General features: G+C 39.7%; 1 protein-coding gene across 4 annotated transcripts in view; it reads right to left on the bottom strand.

Moving 5' to 3' along the window:
- The window catches only part of grid1a (glutamate receptor, ionotropic, delta 1a), a 332,162-nt gene that overhangs the window by 198,476 nt on the left and 111,022 nt on the right, over positions 1-22,664 (bottom strand). Inside the window, exon 1 of one of the 4 annotated variants that reach the window (XM_055018771.1) lies at positions 15,311-15,458. The exons of the other annotated variants lie outside the window; for them this stretch is intronic. The gene's annotated coding sequence lies outside the window, so the exon portion shown is untranslated. Of the gene's footprint in view, positions 1-15,310; positions 15,459-22,664 lie in introns of those variants that run through there. 4 annotated transcript variants of the gene reach the window in all.

Here is a 22,664-nt window from a genome sequence, read left to right as displayed (position 1 = left end):
CTGAACGAGCCAGAAATCCATCTCACAATCTACCAAAATACCAAAAGCTGCTATCATCCCAGCAACAAACACCACAAGACATTGGAAGAGGACCCATTTCTATGCGCCAGAGGGTCACATGGGTTTTAGAGCAAACTACACAGTGTTTTAATGTCGAGGCTGATCGGTGTATAATGCACTGCTATGTAAGAGAAATATGAAAACATCAAGCTCTAAAATTATATGGCTGCTTCAAAATAATGCAAATTATACCTGGGTTTTCTCCAGGTACTCTGGCTTCCTCCCACAGTCCAAAAACATGCTCAGGTTAATTGTTAATTCTAAATTGTCCATAGATGTTAATGTGGTTGTTTGTATGCGTAGCCCTGCAATAGACTGGCAACCTCTCCAACACTCGTGCTTTAGAAAGATGTATTTGACAATACTTGTGAGCTTAAGACATGAGCATGACATCAACCAAACTGCCATGTTGGCGGTTTTGATATTACCCCGTAACTCCAAACATATAAGGATGCTGCTGGCTAAACTACTCATTTTTAAACTTCTCCTGAGTGAAGACAATTGAGCTGTAGAAAGTGTTGCTTCTACGAGATGAATTATGTGATTATTTTGTTTATATTTACCTGAACGTTAATTATCTTTGTGCGAATGTATTTCACAAGGTGATTATTGTGGCTGGTCCATAATAATCGCCTGTGGACCAGCCATGCAGTTGAGCTAATTCCACTATCTGTTCAAGTAGTCTCAACTCTGTCTGTTTGGCTCTCCTCTCGTCAAGTAGCCCTCTTATTTCATTCTCCACCTTCTTTCTCTCAGGCTCAGCATGAACCTCGAGTTTTTGCTCAATCTCTGACCGCCCTGCCTTCACCCTAAGTCAGCTGGGATAGACTCCAGCCCCCCCGCGACCCTAAGAAGGATTAAGCGGTATAGATGATGGATGGAGGGTGAATTGTTTATGATAAATACTGTACCCTGGATTAGGACTGAGTGTAGGGCAAAAAGTAAAACCTTGTTTTTTTTTCAGTCTTGCGCTTGATACACCCAACATTTTCTCAAGACAAGTCATAGTTCAGAAAAGCAGCTTTCTTTACCAAAATCACTACACCTTTCTCAAGTAACTAAGGCTTTCATCCTTTTACATATTGTAAACATTATAAAGACAAAGCCCTGGACCAGCTATACAACAATAATGATGGCCCTCTGCATTTATTTGTTAATCATAAAAGCATATTTTAAATGAAATAATTCAAAAATATCTGACAAATGGAGACTTTGTATTTAGATTTTTGGGTGAGTCAAAGGTCTAAGGTATGCAGTCTCACACAACAATGTTCAACTAAACCTGTCCAACAATGACAATTACATGTGGACTATAACAAATATTCTTTCTGAATGAAAGAGTACAATTATAGCAGAGTACAGCAAGTGTTGCATTGCAGAGTGTATGTAGCCTTAATGTTGCTACAATGTTTTCAGTTCATTTATAGATATTCTTTCACTGTAGCACAAGTGTTTAGATACACAAGTTAAACCCACAGAAGCTCTTGTAACATGTTTTTCTGCTATTCTGGGAGGGAAAAAAATTCATTTCGACAGAGAAGTGGTAAACATGCCCTCGTGATGAGGAAACGAACTTGTAAGAAAATCAGTCAACAGTCACGACTCTGAGATGATGACGACTTCAAAAAGACAAATCTGGTCTTAAATCTGACAGGAGACAACATAAGTCTGTGTGACAAATAGACAAGATACACAAATATCAGCTATGCATGTTTCACTTTACAAAAGAAAAGACTACAATGGTGACAATGCTTTCGTTGTTGGAAATTTTCTGAACATGAAAAGTGTAAAAGCATTCCCTATCTTTAAAATTGATTTCTCAAAAATCAACCAAACTGCCGTGTCACTGAAGGAATGTGACCACATACCTCCTGACTCCTGGCTGGTATTATTTAAGTGTGTTTGACTGGCAGAGCTCACACATACCAACCTCTCCAAGAAAACAGCTTAAATTACTGTTGTGACTCCAGAGGACTATTTGTCACTGCTAGCGCTGGCGTTGCTTGAGAGACAGCAGAGGAAGCATCTGAATTAATTCAGTATCTTGTATAGTTCTACGCTGACTGCATCTCCAGGGGACCCAAGTTTTTAAGGAGAGTAAAGAACAGCCTCTGCTAGAAAACGAACTTTTGACCTTGGTGTATGGTTTGCAACCTTTTTCCTGCAGCAGCTTGAACATTATAGAGGAAATACTCTCCCAGGACAGATCATAGTCACTGAGTGCCCAGCATCAACTTTACGGTCATTTCTTCCCTCCTGTTTATACAGTTTGTACTGCGGGTCACACAGTGCTCTGGACAAACACGAATGTGGACGAAGTCATCGAGGTGCTGCTGGATTCTGCTGTCGTGCCAGATGGCCGGCTCCGTCTCACCTCTGTCTTCCTCTCACTCATTTTTGTCAGTTTTATCATGGACGCCAATAGATGCTAACGCTACTTTCTCGCCGAGAGAGAGAGATATCGCCTACTGCCAAAGATGGCATCATGAGGCCGCCGTCGAGTCAAATGAATGTAGATGCATTTATGAGATGCAAGCTTCTGTTTACGGCAATAATTTCTCTCGGTGGGGGTTATCATCGCGAAGCACCCCGCGTATAGATCATCTGTTAAACACATCTCATCTCTCATGCTCTCTCCTTTCCATCCTCCCTGAGCAAAACAGTGGCTAATTAGTTCTACCCTGTTCTCCACTAATTTACTGCGGTACTTTCACACCCATCCCCAATTCTCAAAAGGTGTTTAAAGATAAATGTGCCGGCGCTATTGTTGTCCGTTTGTGTGTGTTTGTGCTTGTCAGTGTGTTCTGCCTGATGAAGACACGTCTTGCCAGGATGATGTATGCATGATAAGCGACTGTGAATCAAACTGCGAGTTGAATTGCAGCATCTGAGACTAAATGACTGAGAGAGAGAGAGAAAGTGAGAAAGTGAAAGAGGGAGACACATTGGAAAGCCGCTGAGCCTCTGGGCTCCGTAATTGTAATGGTGTCAAATGAATAAGGTCATTACTGTTAATGTCTTTTAGGGCATTAAAGTGTATTTGTTATGTCCTTTATACACCCAGGCAATGCTGGATTATGACAAAAAGGCTGAAGTATAATTTGCATTACTTGCATATATTTATATATATAACAAACAACTTCTCTTTGCATTTCATTTTCTTACTTTTTTATTTTGGACTGATGACTGTAAATTAAATCATGGAGCCATTCTTGGCTGCAGATCACCTCAAGTGCACACTAAAAGGAATGAAGATGAGTTCTTCTGCATATTTTGGCAGTATTTTTAAAAGGATCAAGTAACTTTCATGCATAGAACATCCAAGGCTTAAATATGGATTCCTGACAGCTTGAACCACTCTCAAAAAATCTATTTTAATGGTAAAAATTAAAGAAAAATGCAATAGTGGCTACAAGATGTGAAATGATCAGTTGATTAATTAAAGGTGCCATATGTTGAAAATTCATTTTAATTGTGTTTTGTGGGTGTGAAGGGGCAAATAAAAGCTGTTAACAATGATGTTTTCTTCTGACATTTCCTTGCAACTAGTTAGCCTCCCAGCTTTACAAGCCAGTCAGAATTCGTTCCAGGTTCTGTGTAGCACCTAACCAACCAATGGTCGTCCAGGTCAAACTGTGCAGACAGTGTGTTCTTTCTGAAGGACAGGAACAGCAGCAGCTCATTGGTTTTCAGAGCAAAACTGTCTATTCAGAACATCCCTAAAGCCTGGGGTTAGACAGTCATGGTGAAATGAACCATCTCTGCACTATTTTAAGCTGACACACTGTGGGAACATATGAGAGTTTGATTAATTTGCTGAAAAAGGCCATAATACGGGACCTCTAAACTGTCAATACTTAGAAAACCAACTTGGAGCTATTTTGCTTAATAAGTATCTGAGCTATTTTTCCAAAGAAAATATCTCAAACATTGAATTATTTCAGCTGTACATTCATGTTTGATTTGCTTGTGTTTTATCTAATAGTAGGGTCAATATATAATTGCGGGACTTTTTGTAACATAGCTGACAGGTAACATAGTTGACATTTTGATATATTGCCAAAAACGAATACAATCAAAACTATTTTAAAGGTCATTTTATCATTGTTTAGCTAATTAGAAGGTGGTTGTTATTAAATTTGGACATTTATTCAGTTGACATTTTAGTGCTATCTGGTCATTTTTTTATTAATAAATGATTGTTTCCTTAATGAATAATTATGGAATTCATAAAGACTTGATCATATTGAACATAAAAAAGCATTAGTTTTTTATTTTTAATAAAAATGCAGGCAAGATATATGCCATGGACTTCAAAAGTCCCTCAATTATATATTGATCCAGTAAACTGACTATCTTCAAATGCAAATGTCATTTTGACCTGTTGTGTTAGCCCTTTTTCACAATCTTTCTGACATTTTATTGACCAATCAGTTAACTGAGATTGAAATAATCACAAGACAAAACAATGGCTGTAACCAGTTGCATCCCTAGCACCTATATAAAGGAAAGCAAACATATCGATAGGAAACAATCCTGTCACATGTGCTGCTAATGACCCCTGACCTTGCTGGATGTCCCCGGGCCCTGGGTGGCCCCATTTGTCTACTTGATACGGCCGACAGTCTGTCTACCCAGCAGGTCCTCTCAGGCCTTACTTTCGGCCACTGACCCACGCTGATAGAAATCCAGGCCGTCTGTTGCTTTCTTAAACCAGGCTTGTTGGCACATGGTGCTGCCCACTGCCTCCCACACATGCACATTCACGAGGACGCTTAAACAGCACACAAACAGCACCCATGCAGGCCTTTCGGCACAATTATCTGTGCATGTAAATACTGTACACATATATGGGGGCTGATACACACTCACACTTGCCACCTTAACATGTCTCAGCTGGCACCAAGCGTCTGTACTAACACTATGACTCCTGCCATATGGCCACTGACATACTGCTCTTCATTAGGGCTCAAAGCGACAGCCCTCCGGGGCTAAGCTGTAACTCACTGACACTTCATGAGCACAAAAAAAAAAAAAAGAGGCCTGTGCCCAAATGGCCTAAATTACCTCATGAACATCCACTCTAATGCTTAGGCTCAAACGCATAGGCTTCAAAAAAAGTCTTTATCTCTGAATACAAAGCAGCTGCTGCTTTCCACATTTAGGAGGAATTTCAATATTGGCTAAAAGACAAATAGAATTATCCTTAGAGAATGAGGGATGTTGCTGATTAATGTTGAGTAAATTTCTCCAATAGCCTTCAAAGGAGCTATTTGTCACAGCAACTCTTAAATGCCAAATTAGAAGCACATTTAACAGGATTTAAAGAAGGTAGACATAAAAGCGTGAACTATTTCTCTACATAATACAATCCAATAGAAAAGCCTTTCAAAACGGATTTAATTTGTTGAGTTCAGTTCCGTTTTATACATTTATTAAGGCCAGTGTTTTGTTGGGACACCGTCAGAAGTCATTGTTTGGAGTGGAATATGAACTGTAGAGACTGGTACCATTGCCTTTGCTTTTTCAAAGGACTCAGATAATGTGGACACTGACTGCATGTGGCAGAGATTTCTATCTAAGAATACTATGTTCAATGGCTAAAAAAAACAAACAAAAAAAAAACAAGTTAGTATTGCCATCTGTACCTTCTTTGATCAATTCAACTCTTGACTATAAACACATAGTTTGTAGGCTGGTGTTCCAGCAAATATATTTATATTATCAGAAAGCTCTGTATTGTCTACAGATAGGAAAAAAAAATATGCACCTGCAAATATGACAGAAGATTAAGGTTTGTGACAGCATATCATATCATGGTAAACAAATGACAGCATTCGTTTCATCTCTACAGTTGTACTGCTGCCTCTTCTATTTTCCTCTCTGTTTGTTGAACCTAGTATAAATACATATTTCTACAGGATAGAGAACATATTTAAACTACTTCCAGCAGATTAAACTTCATACTGGAGCAATTTCAAGATATTTACACTTATAACACACTTGTTTTGAAGTTCTGCCTTTGAATCTAGTACTTTCAGTGTTCATTTGTTTGAGCATTTCCAAAAAATACATAATATTTTCAACTGAGTTTCCTTTAGATTGATGTCTTTTACAGATGGACCAATAATCGGCCTGACCATCATCCAATCAGATGTTCATATTGGTTTTGTTAAAACTGATTGCAGATGAAATAAATGGATTTAAAATTGTGCTACTTTGGCTCTAATGCAGCTGCTTCTCTCCATCTGTGGTCACCATTCTGTGTTAAGTAATATCACACACACAGCAAATAAATATTACCATGATAACATGTACATAAAAAACCAAGGCATTTGCATTGAAGTTTGTGTTATTGTAAATTTTAATGCCAGATTGTTTGATTTTTTTCTGCACATGTATCGATGCTAAATATCAGTAATTGATCTCCTTGATTTCCTATATTTGGTATCAGTGCAGAAAAACTAATACATGCTTAATATTTGGACTTAACTCTCAGTAGTGGTTCCTGTACTAAGAATAGGATAAAAAACAGCTTGTCCCGGATCTTTTTCCTCAAAGAATTTTCAGTCTAAAAGAGTACTTGCAGTTCCCAATTTAGTTTGTGTCCTTCTGTCCTGGTCTGTGTACATCTTCATACTGAAGTTGCTGTGAGACGGTTTCGGAAAGCAGCAGTAAGTGAATAAGTTTATCTGTGGCTGTGCATGAGTCTGCTTTGCTTTCCATCTCACGTTGTGACTCCAACATGTCCTTCATCGTCCCTAGTTTTTGTCTGGTGTAGGAATTTTGTTAAAAGGGTATTAATGGGCAATATCAATGGTCACAACCAGGTAAACGCATATCAACTGTTGTATCCATTGGAGGTCAGTTACACTGAAACTCATCAGGTCTTGCTGAGTTACACTTGTTACTGAGAGATTGGAAAATGTTGCCTTAATTAGTTAAATCTTTGACAACACTTAGTCAGATTGTGTCATTTGCTAACATACTGTTCAATAATTTACTGTGTGTGGATCATCACAGTGCTTTGAAGGAAGCTATTCCTCATGCTTTAACAGGCTGCTCTGAACCAGCGAGCATATAAGAGCTCAGAAAATACTATCCTTTAAAATTCCACTTGTACACTGCTCACTGTAGCAGACTGTGGTTGTGACTTTTAATGAATGTAACAGGTTACAATTACACTTAAAACATATTCTCCATTATCTATTTTTAGGGTAGGTTGGTGGATTACAGTGTTGTATCATACACATTTGCATACATCCATGTTCTGTCACACATCTTGCTGAGAGTGCCTGCAGCTAACATTCCCAAAGAATCCACCAAGTTTTATCTCATTTAATCAGTAACTTGGTCTGAAAAATGCCAGCACATGGTGAAAACTGCCAACTTCTCAGAGCTCATGGTGACACTTCAGTCTTGGTCACTAAATAAATGTATAAAACAGACTTGGTCACCTACAGTTTGCAAAAACAAATAAACAAAGTGTGTGTGTTTTGAAAATAAAACATCAGTTTTTAAATCTGGTGTGAGAGGTATATAAGATGAACATCAGACATGCAAACAACAAAGCATACCTGACAATAAACAGGGAAACAACAGTTTTTTCTACCCCCACTCCTGACCTGGGATCCCCACAATGACAACCTAAAGCTGGCACCAGTGTCTCCTTTAATCAACAGACATCCCACAATGCTAAGACACTAACCAACACTCCATAATTTATTCATTTTGGAATGTAAAACACAGACAAACTGTCAGAACGGTGAGAGGTTTGTGCCCTCAGGAAAGCCTGTATTAAAAGAGCATCGTAGCTCACATCTTCAAACAAAACAAGACACAATGTGAGTGGAGATAACAAGACACCAGCAAAAGCAGCTGTTGACCCTCCGTCAGAACTACAAACCACAGGATCACAAGAAAGAGCACTGTTGGACCTGACCTTTTGAACTGGAACTGAGTAGTTGCCTCCGACCTCCACTCCTACAGCTCATCACCCTCAGGAACAATCCATTAAACACATGAAAGGTAATTTCTGTACTTTCATGGACAACAGCCTCTCTTATGATCATTTACACATGCTCTCCACAGATCTATTAGTTTACATGTTCTGTGGTCATCTAGAAAGCTTTAATGATTCAGTCAGAATAACCTTCCCTATAATCATTTAGACAGCGTGGAAGTAAAATCAATCACAAGCCCTTAGGTTGTTATCTGGTTGTTCATTTATTGCATCTTTGTCGTTGGGGAACACTCAGTCATGGTAGTGGAATAGCATTTGTATAGCGTAATTATGGAACAGTCACCTAAGGGGTCACAAAAGTTAAGGTTTAAGGTCAACCAGAGAAAAGTTGTTTACATCGATAAATGGTTTGACTCTTTGGAAAGAACGACTCAGCATTTCTTACATGGTATGAAACATTTAACCATAAGGCTTAAGCTTACAACCTATTTACAATGAGCCAACAGGTAAAGAGTTTGTGTTCACTATAAACGCTGTTATATTTGTACTTCTTCCTTCGAGGGAGGAGCGAGGTATCTCCCCCCATGCTGAGAAGGGTCTTCTCCACTGCAATGATGTAATTTCAAGCCAGCAGTCTGTTTGTTACCTTCTTCAAGGGTAGAACCCTGGGTAAGTAAAATATCCCCAACAACAGTACATTTCTTGTAATCTATAATGTTCATATGTTTAGTGTCCAATTAGAAGTGATTTAATGGGGAAAATAACGATGCTCATGTTAAATGTCTGGCTGCCAGGATTTCAGCTCCTTATGTGGCACAATCCAATAATGTAAAGGTCTACATTTCTACAAATTTCTAGAAAGTAAATTTACAAGTATGTATCTGTGAGGATGTCTGCTCTCATCTGGTCTCTTCTTTGGGGGGAAAGGCCAATCTCCTCTCTGGACATGTCCACCTGACACCATTTAAGTTCTTTTGCTGATGAGTACTAGACTCTATTGTCCACAGGTTATTCTAAACTATTCAGTCACCAACGGATGCATCGATAATCAGACCGTTTGCATCACCACAGCATCCAGGTAGCTTCTATAAACTGATAACCAGGTGCAACTTTCTAAATTCTGTCTCTCTCTGTCTGCAAAATCAAATTTCCCCAAACTCCAAATTACCATCTAAATGAGGCCCATCTCCTTTCAGGTGATTATCTCATCTTTTTAACCTTAACCCACAATATTATACTGTAATATTTTGTCTCTTCTTTGTCATTTCAGCCAATTTCACTCATCCACTATCACAGAATTGTCAGTTTTGTACTGTTTTTGTGTCTTAGTGTGTGTTATACATAGGAGTCATTGCTTTGTGATTTGTATTTAATGAATGTGCATATAGAGATGTTCAGCTGCCTCAACTGTGTTCACATTGTAGTCTCTAAATTGTATCGATTTCTGCTTCCCATCTTCAGCTGTGAAACTCTCTTTGACCCGGCATCTAGCAGAGCTCCACATACAGGGTAGTTACAGTGATCTTATCTCACTATCTTGCTGGTTTAATGGTAAAGTTATGTAATAATTCTGCATAATGATCTATGGGCCTGTTTGAGCACATTTACTCTACGAAAACATTAATATTTATCAAAAGAATATAAAAATTGAGGTTTTTAACATCAACTCTGTAGCTTGACAAAGAAAATGACTAAATATTTACAAAAGGAGTGGTGAAAGCTACTATTTTTCTTTTACTCCAGATAAAACATGTTGGAAACCTCATTAACCCCATTCAAATGAGCCATCCAGTAACTGTAAAAGGGCCAAGACCTCCTCACATTTTCATTATAATGTTGCTACAACAGCAGATCACTCACTTTTATTTTTTTTTTAATGTGATGCAAATTTCGTTGTGTTCATCTATTCTCATGTGAAGGCACAACGCTCATATTCAGACATTTCCATATGCTTTAAATGAACATCATTTTCCGCAGCTCTCCAAGGTTTCAGCGTCTAGAAGGCCAGCGACTATATGACGAGGTCTCGCTGTGAATACCAAAACGAAGAGACGGATGTGGAAACGGCCAGTTTCCAGAAAGATAAGACGGTAAAACACATGAGAGCCGGATCAAGAGGAGAGCAGGGAGGCGGTAAGAGCTACCTGTGGCACTATCTTCCCATCTGCCCTGCAACCTTTCACAGATAACAACAAGACCAGGGACCTCTGCAAAACACGGCTGTCATCACAGCAGCGAGAACAAACGCTGATGGGTTCAGATGGAATTATGACTCATGCTATTATGGAGGTGCATGGTTATTTTTAGGTTGGTTTTTTTTTTTTTTTTATTGTTTGTTTTTTTTAATCAAGCTGTTTTGTTGTTCTGTTAGCCCAATGCCACCCCAATCAGTTCAGAACAGCAGTTAGAAACAAAACCCACCATTTGTTCGGTAACTATTGACGACTACAAGATAACTGTAATTGTGGACGTTCAAACTAAAAGCATTCTGTGGCGAACAACAGATTTATTCTGTTACATTGTTCGCTGGCATTGGATTGTATTATGCTCATTATCTATTAATGGTTGTTTTGGCTATCTTGGTGCATAATCATCATAGTGTAGCTTATAAAGGAATCGCTTTGTTATGTATACATGCACAAATAAATGACTGCATGAATATTTGTCCTGCCTTTTAAATGTATTGGTCTAACTGAGCCAATGGAGTGTGCAAATAAGGGCTGCAGCAGCCTTTCCACGGAGTTACAGAAAACATTATTGCCTGGAACCATCGAGTCATAGGTGGTAATTGTGTTTTAGATTAAAAGCTTAGTAGGCTGATTGTTGGTGCTGCCTGAGTCAATAAGCAGGCCTGGTGAGGGGAGTGTACGCCGGACCCGCTGTGGTGATTAACTACATGTTCCTGAATCTTATTTGTGATCAAGCACGGAGATTAAAAGCTGTGGTGGTCAGGGAGGAAACTGCATTAAGGAGGTGCACTGAGTGCCAGGGGGGTTTTAAGTTCACTGCAGGCTTGCTAGTGGATATATCTGCAAACAGAGCCCTGTGTAAGTGAATGGCTGTATCACAAACAACAAAAAAACTAAACAAAACATGCAAAACGTCCAGTGTGTTTCCATTCAATTAGGTCTGATCATAAGCGACTCTTTGTTCCATAAAGTGCCCTGCTTTGATAGGAAGTCCTAGCCAGACTGTAAGTCTCGGTTTCTTCTGAAATGAGATAGCTGTGTCACACTGAGCAATCATACTGAGCTGCTGACATTTTGAGAAATCCCCACTGTGTCATCCCAGGTGAAAAATGATCTTCAGCTCAATAACAATCTATTATGGATGGGGTTTTGTGGAGATACTGAGCTCTCACAATGGGTTATCATCAGGAGGAGGAAAATTTATCGGTTCTCACGAGGTCTCCGATATGTAATTATTTACTAAATTATCCAGCTCATGTCCCAACCGCAGACAAAGATAAATCAATGTTTGCTAACAAAGTAACAAACATAATGCAATAAAGAAGAAAAAAAAGTCCCAAACAACTTTTTAATATGGGAGAAAAATCCATTCGCTGGATCTACAGTAACAGAGAAGTAAGCTGTAGTTGGCTTACAATTCAATTCAAGGAGGCTTCCATGCTTAAAAAATGAGAAAGACAGAAAGAACACCCTGATCATGAGCTACCGAGTCTCAAACTCAGATACTGACCTCCCGACTTCACACTTTCAAGCATAATCCGCATAAAGTTGACTTAGCCTTTCTGTAATCTCTCACCTACTGCATCTACCCTTCAGCCTGTCTGCGGCTTTCAGATCTTTCAAACTGCGCTTCAGCACAAGTGTATGAACATTTCACCCAATTGATTTCTGAGGCGCAACGATATAATGCACACACAGACAATAAAGCAGCTTTCCCCCTGAGTTCTCATCCATTCCCCAGCTTCAATTCACCCGGATCAATTAACATTACCAGAAGTTAGCATGTGAGCTACACCTGCACATGCGTTTACACCAATCTATCAAGCAGTAGGTGATTAAAGAACCCTGCTTTCATAGCAGCAAAAATCTATTTTTCATCCTCTGTACATTCATGCACATGCCAGACATAAATTAAACTATGGTTAACTCAGATGAAGCTGATGTAGTGGATACAGAGCTGGCTCATGTTTTTTCCATGTGTAATGTAAAATTAAACTGCCACAGACAAGCTCACTGTGCTATATTAAAGCAATAAAGAGACATACAATCTTACATTAAATATCCCATGCATGAGGTCTGATTAAGTAAAAATGACACTATTTTTTGCATTTTAAATCATAAAGCAACGCAAGGCTGAGCTGACATCAGTAAAAACACTGTACATCAAACCAAGCACAAGCCACCATGCTGGGGAGTGTTCTCACTGCTAGGGTGCAGTGACAAAAACTATGAGAGTGTATTTAGATCATTATATTTCTGTATTTGTTTTGTTTGAATCCACGCTGCCGAGTTGCAAGCATGAGTAACCGCAGGCCTTCGAATGTCAACATCGTTCTGTGTACATTGCGCCGATCAAATGCATTTTTGAAGTCATTTCCAGGACTGCGGAAGGTAGACGAGGCAGACGGTTCAGTCATCTCGGGGCGGTTATTTGATGTGACCTGAGTTTTCTTTGTTTCACCTGAGCAAATAATCCAAACTAAAGGAGTAAACGCTCCAGACTGTTTGCTGTAAACACACATTTCAAAAGTCCTTGAGAAAGACAGTGAAGGCCGAGCTGCAGGGCGATCTAAAGTAGACCGTGTGCACTCGCAGCAATGTGATACGGGAAGTTCTTTCTGCATTCCTGTAGAGAACTCCCTCTACAACTTATGACAACTACATTATGAAACAAATACTGTATGGACAGGTGTGTGGAAGAGCCCTGGGTCCTATATTATATTTGGAGGAGAAACCTGATTTAGAAGCAGTCCGGGACAGATTATTTAGTGATGTGAAAGCTTTACAGATCCACTCCTGAACATCCTGCACTGCTCATCAACATGTTTGATATTTATCATGCCGGTGACGATTAACACACGAGCATCAAGAGCAGCAGACATCGTCACCAAGCAGCACTAAACATTCTAGCACTTGCAGACATTAAAATCTCACCTCCACTTCTCACTGAGGAATAAACAACCAGCTTTGCCCGCATCTTCCCAACTATTTTCTCATCCAGCCTTCTGTTTTTGTCCTTTTTCCTCACTGCAAACTGAGCGTTACAGCAAGTCGCTGTACCCTGTTTTGTTTACATGTGCTTCCCCATGAGATCACGTGAGGCGGTGTGCTGCTCCCTGATGGCTCCCTCTGGCAACATAATCTGCATTTTACCCTGCACTGTGTTATGCACCATCATTTTTAAATCTTGTGGTGTGTACATGTCTGAGATTAAAGTGAATAGCATCTGTTAAGATCCTTATTTGTGTGATGCAACCCAATTTCAAAATCTTATTTTAAAACCCGTGTCGTGTGAGTTCATAATACTGTCATTCCACTTCCATACATTTCCATATAATTTAATCAGTATGTCATAGGTTCACTCACCTCTGTTTAACCTCATTTGCTGATAGACAGAGAATTTACCGACATTTATTGCCACTTTAATCTAACATTATATTACAAAGTTACCCAATTCGACATATCAGTCAGTCACCAAACATAAATAAATCTACTTTCAATGAGAACCTAAGCCAAATCTCCAATTTCTTTTTGTTGTACTCCTCCTCAAGTTATTATAGATTTGATAGTAGTAGATGAAATTATTACAAATCCAGATTTCTGCATTATTAAAGTAAATATGCAAAGAAAGTAAATCACAGATAAATGTAGAGGAGTTAAAATGATGATATTTGCATCTGAATTGCAGTGGACAACACTGAAAAGTGATTCAAGGGACCTATTTGCACCACTTATTTAAATACAGGGTTGCAAGATAAAAATTTGGATTGTTGATTTAAATAAACATTTAGAGTTGCAAAAGTTATTTTTTACAGGTCGGGTTGCATCAGCTTAGTATTATTTATAATTTAAACTCAAATGTCTGTGTTCATTGATTAAAAACTGAACTTAGGTAAATTGGTTCGATTACCGAACTTTTCCTTTTCCTGATCGTTGAGATCAGGATATTAAGCCTTCTGTTCTACAGACTGAACATCAGAGCGACTTTTGAAATTTGCCAATCTATATATAAATATGTTTGCATAGTTATGGTAATTTTACATATAACTGTTCAAAAAATCATTTTAAACCACATGGAAATGCTACTTGGAAAAACTGAACTACTGCGAATAATAACTTAAAAACTTATGTTTATGCTTCTAAACATGAAGTAGTGGGAATCAACTATAACTTGAATTTAAACGCAAAAAGCTAATTCCACTAATTCAATGTAATTTGTTGGCTGAACATAATTTCATTAGAAATTTCATTAGTCAAAAAGACTGTTGCAGGAATTTGAATAACAAGGATTTCTAGTTGGAAATTATTATTTTTAATCGACTTAACAACTTGTCTTTATGCTTCTAATCATGAAATAGCTGGAATTTTAAAAAATGAATAAAGAGGAAAATTTAATTCAGCTAACTCAGTGTTGGCTGAGCATAATTTCATTAGAAGTTGTCACAGCTTGAAAAGACAGATACAAACTGGTGCATGACTTTTTTCAAGCCAAAACTACTTGATTCGACGTACTCAGTTACTTTCCATCTTTGAGTAATGCTTCATTCATGTCCACTGTTCCATCATTGCCTAATTTAAGCCACACCTGGCTGTTTACATCCCCTCCACTTCCCTCCATCATCCTCTCAGTTAACATTTTACTGCTCAGTCCCCGCAGTCTGCTTCAGCATCCTGTCTGTCTCCTGCTTTCACCACCACAAACCAGCTCATTAAGGAAATGAGTTCCACCTGTTGCACAGGTGGATATCCTCCCACTCATCTCACCCACATCACTGGAGTTTTAAATTTATCCGCGACGTTTTATATCAATAAAACTGTCCCTCTTGATCGAAATGCCAGGCTATTTTTTATTCCAACGCAGGCAAATCTAAGCATTCATTTCCACAGAGGGCCACCTCTCGTCAGCCTACGCTCAGCCTGACAGAAGCGGCTTCTACTGTTTATCTTTCTCCGGCTGTGTTGCAATTAAACAGAACAACAACAGCAGAAACTCACGCCACTTCGTAAACACACTATTTCTGACAATGAATCCATGAGAACAGGAAGAGCAGCTGCAAGCACAAATTCAAACGTGAAATAGAAAGTGTGCAAAATTTACCGTAAATCGACGCATCCTGCTAAATAACTTGTCCAGTCTTCTCCTTCCGCTAGTGGACCCCATAAAAATAGATCATTTCTTGACTTGGGGAACTTCTTGCATCGACCTCTCTCCACCTGAAAACTTATCGAGCTGCTTTCTCCTGAGTTTCACCTGCAGAGTCCTGGAGATGTGTGTGCTCGATTTGCTTCACTCAGCGTGCCTGCTGGGCGGTGCTTTAATCAGTGATAATAGAAAGGGGTAACACCAATATAACATACACGTCAGATTTCTGCCCCATTTGTTTTTTTACACGTTCAGATTGATGATTCACATAATCATTGGGCACTTCCCTCTCACACTGCAGGCTTACTTGTGCTTTCTAGAGTTTCCAAAAGCAGAATGGGAGGCTGATCCTTCAGCTGTCAGGATCCTCTCCGGTGGAAACCAACCGCCAGTTTGGGCACAGGATCCAGACACCCTCACTACTTTTAAGATTAGGCTCAAAACTCTGCATCATCCCTTAGTTATGCTGCCATAAACTCAGGCTGCTGAGGGACTTCCCATGATGCACTTAGCATCTCTTCTACACCTCCACTCTCGCTGTTTCTATATATTTATATGCCACCAGTGCTTGTCAGTGTTTTCTCTCTCCTGTAGTTTGTGTTTTTTCCTCTCTGCAGATATCTCTGGCTCCAGACCGACACATTTCTGATCTGCTTTGCCAACCTGATCAATGGTTTTTGTTCTGTTGTGCTCTGATTATTTGATTTCTATATGCTATGTGCTTTACCCTCACCCCAACATGTCGAGGCAGATGCCCATCCTCCCTGAACTTAGTTCTGCTGGAGGCCTCTTCCTTTTATAGGAGACTTACTTTTCCTCACTGAGATAGAGTGTCAAAAGAAACAAAGAAACAAATAGCTTGCCTTAAAGAGAATTATTTGGATCTGTTGAGAGAGAAACCTCTATGATATAAGATTGTATAGTCTTCATCTTACTCTGTGAAATGCCTTCAGATGACTTGTGTGGTGAATTGGTGATATTGACAAAACTGACTTGAATTAAACTGACTGATTAAAATATTTTTTTTCTACTGCAACAGTCAATTTCAAACTTTTACTGTTTACTAGATGTATGCATATATATGATTTAAAAATCCTATGAATATGTAATTCAACAATTCTAAACACTGTTTTGCAACTAGAGATTGTCAATGATTCAGAAACTAGTTGTTTGAACTGAAACAATTTGTAGATTAATCGTTCATCCATTTTCCATCAGTAACACACGGGGCTGGAGCTTGGACTGATGTGATAATAAGCTGAATATGTGTTGGGATGACGGTTAGAAAAATTTCTAACATTGTGGTGGTCATTTTTTTTTTGCTACTTTTGGCCATCTAATGATAAATGAATCTTAGAAACAATCATTCCAATAGCTCATAATGATTCATTACTGCCTGGCTTTGTTTTTTGTGTTGTTTCTCTTGTTTGTCCCTCCAAAATCTGGTGCATTCCCATGTGTAACGTGGAAAATGATGCAGTTTTAATAGCTAAAATCGAGACTTCATTAAAAATATCAAGATATCTGGAATCAGAAATGTCTTCTCAGAGAAAGGTGGGTGCACAAGCATGTGCTTATGTATTTCTGCAACTCCATTTCCAGCTTCTGTGCATGCCAAGTCTATGTGAGTATTGCCACTGTGATTGGACGGGTGCTGCAGTATTGTAAAAGTCCATCATTCTATTTTTTCCCTCTCTCCACCAGTCACATTTTCATATAAAGAGCTGACAGCCTATTGAACATCATTACAGCTATGCTTTCACTGCCTCCTGGCACTGTAATGAATATCTCTTTTTGAGGTATCGCAATGTGAAGGTAAACAGTACCTGCTTTACACTTGTCGCACAGAAACACACAAACAAACACACACTGTGACAACCTGAAAAATGGAATGATTTGGTACCTGTAGACATTCAGACACATGGTATGATATTTCAAGAAAATATGCAAATTTGCTTTCTCTCTTTCTTTCTCTGTGTCTCCTTTTCATGACCACACATGGAGAAACGTACATATCACAGTTGTGTTTGGTGCGTTTGAGGGCGAGGAGCGCTGGCGGGTTAGAGTGGGGCATGCATTTGCAGTCACGCTGCAGTAATGGAATCAAAGACTGATGACGGTGCATGCCATTTACTCTGCCCGGCTCCAAAACAAAAAGCCACGATCCCCGCTATCTTTCTTCCAGTGGTTCCCCCTTCCACCGCAACTCACAACATATGTCCTTCTGCCCCCTCACAACAACCCCCACCACACCCCTCCGTGAACTCTGAGTTAATCATTTAGAAATAATTAAAGTCAATAAAGTGGAACAGATTAAATAAGAAACAACGACTGGGCGTTGAGGGGCAGAGTGTACGGCGGAGCAAAAACGATGTGCCAAAGCAGAAACAGAGACAGACATGCAGAGAGAGAGGAGAAGAGACAGGGAGCAGGACAGGGAGGAATGACTTACAACTGTTCCAGAGGGAGACGGAAAGCGGCGACAAAAAGGTATGACAGGGGATAAGAGAAAAGAAGCAAGGGGAATAAAGGCAAGGAGTGTGCAGAGCGGAGGAGCTTGAGGACTGGTTAAATATTCATAAAGGCTGGGTGGTGATGGGTGGTGACGTAGGGCGGCGAGGGAGGCAAATAATGAGCACAGAGTGAGACATCCTCATGCTTTACGACACAGCTGGAGGCACACAGGCAGACAAGGTGCAGACAACACTCGCAAATACAAATGTGCAATTATGGGTGGGCAAACACACATGAACACGGATGTATGCAAACTTCCCCAAGACACAGCTAATGATCTCTTCACTGTAAACTCAACTGCAAGTCTTGTCAGGACTAAATTGCCAGTAATTAAAAGCTTGATTTCCATATTACGGATAAAACATCAACAGATCTTCAGTTATTTGCAACATGTTCTCACTTCTGTCTGTTATTCTTATTGATTTGTCATTAAAATCTCATGATTTTAAGGTTGCATTTTTCTGAAGGAATCCAAAGTTATATATGACACATTTAAGGACTGTTGGAAAGTTCAATACCTGGTGATTTTTTTTTTTTTTTCAATTTGTGTGATGTCTAGTTTGGATGAGGTTCTTTCCCTTGACATAAAGCTGTAGCAGTTTCAGGAAACAGCTGGGCACTGTAGCTTTAAGGCAAACATTACTTGAATAAATATAGAACTTCTTGGGTCTATTTTCAGCCCCAAATATTGGGACAGTGGATCATCTCAAACTGAATGTTCATTGTTATAAAGAAATACATCAGCCAGTGCAGCAGTGCCAGTCAGTGACATGTTTTGGAGTTGTATTTTATGGGTTTTAAGAAGCAGTGGGGCTTTATATCACAGAGGAATGATTTACACAAGGCTCTGGGTAAGCAGGTAAAAAATGTTCGTACAGTTGGTTCATCTTTGGTCTTTACAAGAGATTTGTTGAGATTAAAAGGAAAAAAAAAACATCACCAGACTTATCCTTGAAGAACAAGGTAAATTGGTTACTGCACATGTTTCTGGAATTGGATTCCTATTGGCCACTGCCTCCAGAGAGAGAGAGCAGCACCAGCACTGACCTTGATAAACATATTTCACCTTCTTGCTGCACAAAGCGACCGCGTGATATTTAAGAATTCACAAAACGAATAAACCTGCACCTCCCTCCTCACCTTGTTTTCAGAGCTGATCATTTGTAAGTTAGATTGTAGTTCCAGCGGACATGTGGGGCTTTTCAATTATGTATCATTTTTTTTAAGTTGGCTCTGGCTCCAGTAAACTCCCTCTTGGCTTTGCACTGGAGAAGCAGCTATTGACCGGGCTGCACTGGATTGGACATAAACACTGTATTAGTGTGATTGGTTGGATAGAGTTGATCCATGCTGGGGGCAGCCTGTCTGCCTGCCTGCTGCTGCTGCTAACCAATCTCAGAGGGAAAATCGGAATTCAATTAGTCTGGCCAGAGGAGCTATCTCTCTCTCACTCTTTCTCTTTCTTATATTTGTTATCCAATCTCTCCGCCTTTCTCCTGCTCCCGTGCTATCTTCTACGTTCTCTCTCTTCTTTTTTCACTCCTGCCCCTTTCTTCTTTTCTCCCTATCTCAGCCAGAATTTCCTTATGACTGCTGCTTCGAACCCGACTCGGAGGGGAGAGCGGAATTCAATTAGTTCGGCCTTGAGAGCTCTCTGTTGTTTACTATTCATCCTCACATTCTTGCACTTCATCTGATGGTCACTCTGATCTCTCCTCTTGCTTTCTCTTTCCTCTCCCAGGTATCTCCTCTGCCCTCCTCCTGCTTGCTCCCAGCAGCAGCATAAATCCTTATTGATGGAAGGATAGGGCATTGGCAGAGAAGGAGAAAAAAAAGGACAGCTGGAGGGAGAAATGGAAAACGATAGCCATAAGAGCCAGTTGACATCCAGGGGGCTATTAAAAAGAGAAAGAGAAGATAAAAGAGGCGGGAACGGGTGAGATGGACCTGTAAAGAGAAATGATGGGATAATGGAGTGAAAAAGTAAGAGTTATAAATAACTGATTATGATGGCAGCAAGAGGAGACACACAGATGAGAGCTTGAGGCTGGTGGAGAACAAAGGCACATAAAGTGATGGACTAAGAAAATAGAATAAGACAAAGGAAATTCGAGGCATGCATATTAAAATGCAGAATAGAGCCAAAAAAACTTAGGGAAGAGAGACAAGATGGAAATGCGCAGGGAGTTGGAGACCCATGAAATGTATTATCAGAATTTGTAACTGCTGATGTGACAGATGTTTTAAAATCCAGTCAGCACATCCCTCCACTCCCAGCTCCCTACATGTCACATATATTCAGGCTTGTCTGCCTGCAAATCCACAAAAAAAACTTGCATTTGCAGTCGACAAGTTGCTCTTGTAAAAAAAAACTGATTCGGGCTACTTTCAGATCCCTGTGAATTCAAATCTGAAAGGTTTTAGACGTTTTTGTTTTTTTTCCCACCAAACCGATGTGTTATCCACCATCACCGCACACCCACCTGTGGACATTTTTATTGCTTTGTGTCTTTCCTATAGGGAAATAGTGAGAGTTGTCTGAAAAACACTTCAGATTTTATTAATATTAGCGTAATGTACACACAGTGCTCCAGCGCCTGCCAACAGTTTGTAGTGTGCTCATCCATAAACCCCAGGAGTATCACGGGTGGTCCGCTTCCCTTTGACGAGCTTCTCCTCTCAGTACTTTGTGGGATTTCAAAGTTGTAGAGGGTGTAAAGTTTTCTATTACAGTCTACTCAGAGAGAGGGAAGTAGTGCTTCATCAAAAGACAGCAGTGTAGCATGCCAGGCATGATGTCAGCCCAAGTCAGCATAGAAATGGAAACAGATTTAAAGTGGAACAACATTTATTTAGTTGTACAAGTAGAAGCTGCAGAATTTTACACTGGGATTCACCAAAAGGAAAGTCAACTGTTACTTTTGTTTGATTCACTTGGAATTTCTCTAAATTAAACAATACAAATCCAGTTAAAGCTCGCTTAGTTTCTCTGTACTTGTATTACTGTGAACATGAGTCAGGTTTAACCAGTGTTGCATTTACTGCCCATGTTAAACAGAGAGCTAATTTGTTTTTTAACCATGCATGTGATTTTAAATGTGCCGGGGGAAATATTGGCTTAAAGCTACTTCAGTACTTTAATTGAAATAATAAACAACACTGACCCAAGGCTGCAGCGAAAAGAGGAAATCTGTCGCTGTGTTCTTTGTTCATGCAGTGCAAGATAATATTAATTCTCCTATTATCTTGATTTAGAATGCAAAAGACATCAGAGGTCTTATTTGATACTTCAGTTTGACGTCATGCCGCATTTCACACATTTGCAGGCCTTACGACACCAAGAAAACTCACATTAATAAACGTGTTTAATATGTTATGTCGCTCGCTGTTCATGGGTATGGCAGGTTTCTTTATTTTAATTTGCTTCATTATGAATTAGATTTGTATTAAATGTCTCAGTTCTTTCCTTTAAAGTCCTGACTGACCAGCTCTTAAACCCGACTTGGCTTAATCTGATCACATTAGTTCTGAGTTAGCTTTATAAAACAGCTCCTGGTTAGGCTCACTCACAGTTTTCCACGATAAGTCCTGATTTTCTACGCCTTCTTTATGAAACATCCCCAAGCTTATGAATTGTGATTTCTATTACAATGCAGTGTTAGATATCTAGCTCAGTGAAAAACCTTAACAGATGCACATTGTTCATGGAGATGAAAAGCCTGACAGAAAGCAATCTGTTCAGCAGAATAGTTACCGATACCACACCTCGAAAAAAAAAGGATTTATTCTGTCGCGTTCATGACTTTGTTTGGCGGTTTTGCTAATCTTTTGATATATGTTACATGGAATTCAGAACCAACACAACACCTGTGCTAATTTATAAGGTGTTGCTTTTAAGACATTCATGGCAAAGGCTTAGACAAAGCTGCTGATCCCACCGAGAGATAGCAGAGAGTGACCGCTTTTGATTAGCATGCTGTATGGGGAAGATAAGATGGTGGAGGACCGGAGTGTTAAAGGGGTTTTCAAGACCAATCGTTCTCAACATCTCTTTCTGTTTTTGAAAGGAATTGCCTTGGAGCAAGCAAATACAATTTGCTGTATTTTCTTCTTCTCTCCATGTGTGTATATACCTCGGTAGGAATAGCTGCCTGATACGTGGCACCAGAGAGAAGGCGAAGAGGAATGAAAAAGTTGTGGCTTGTACATGTATTTCTGTTTACGTGAAAGGGAGCTTTTCGAATCCACAGAGAAGAAAAGTGTGTTTCTTATCTGTCCTTGTGTTTCAAGGGGGGATAAAAGCAATCTTCAAATGGCATCTGCAGTCAAGAAGCACTTGAACCCAATCAGCAACCGTCAGACCCAAATGGACCACAGGAGAATTTTTGTGGCAAAAGAAGCTTAATGCCAATCACACCAAACACTCACATTCACATACATCAATCAGGTGTTCTCATACGGTCTGAGGTAATAGAAGCACTAAAATCAGACACCGGTTGCATCTCTGGAGGGACAACAAACACTCTGAGACCGAATAGCCCAACTTTGCTGCAGCAACAGATGCCAGAAAGCTGTGGTTTTGGGGCTAATCACACAGGGGACAGCTATACCGCCCTGCATTGGGCTGTTCATTTGTTTCGCCGCCAAGAAAAATGCTCGTCTCTTGTACGTCCTCCCATGACTGCTGGCCTCCTCCATCACCCACAAGGTTTTTCAAGCATTCATTTCTCCAAACTTGAGAGGAGTCATTGCCAAAATAACTCATATTCAGAGCATGTGGGCGGGTGGTGTTAAA

The sequence above is a fragment of the Amphiprion ocellaris genome, chromosome 16 (assembly GCF_022539595.1).
Source record: "Amphiprion ocellaris isolate individual 3 ecotype Okinawa chromosome 16, ASM2253959v1, whole genome shotgun sequence".
Taxonomy (NCBI): domain Eukaryota; kingdom Metazoa; phylum Chordata; class Actinopteri; family Pomacentridae; genus Amphiprion; species Amphiprion ocellaris.
Note: the sequence above shows the minus strand (reverse complement) of the source record. Positions and strands in the feature narration are given on the sequence as shown.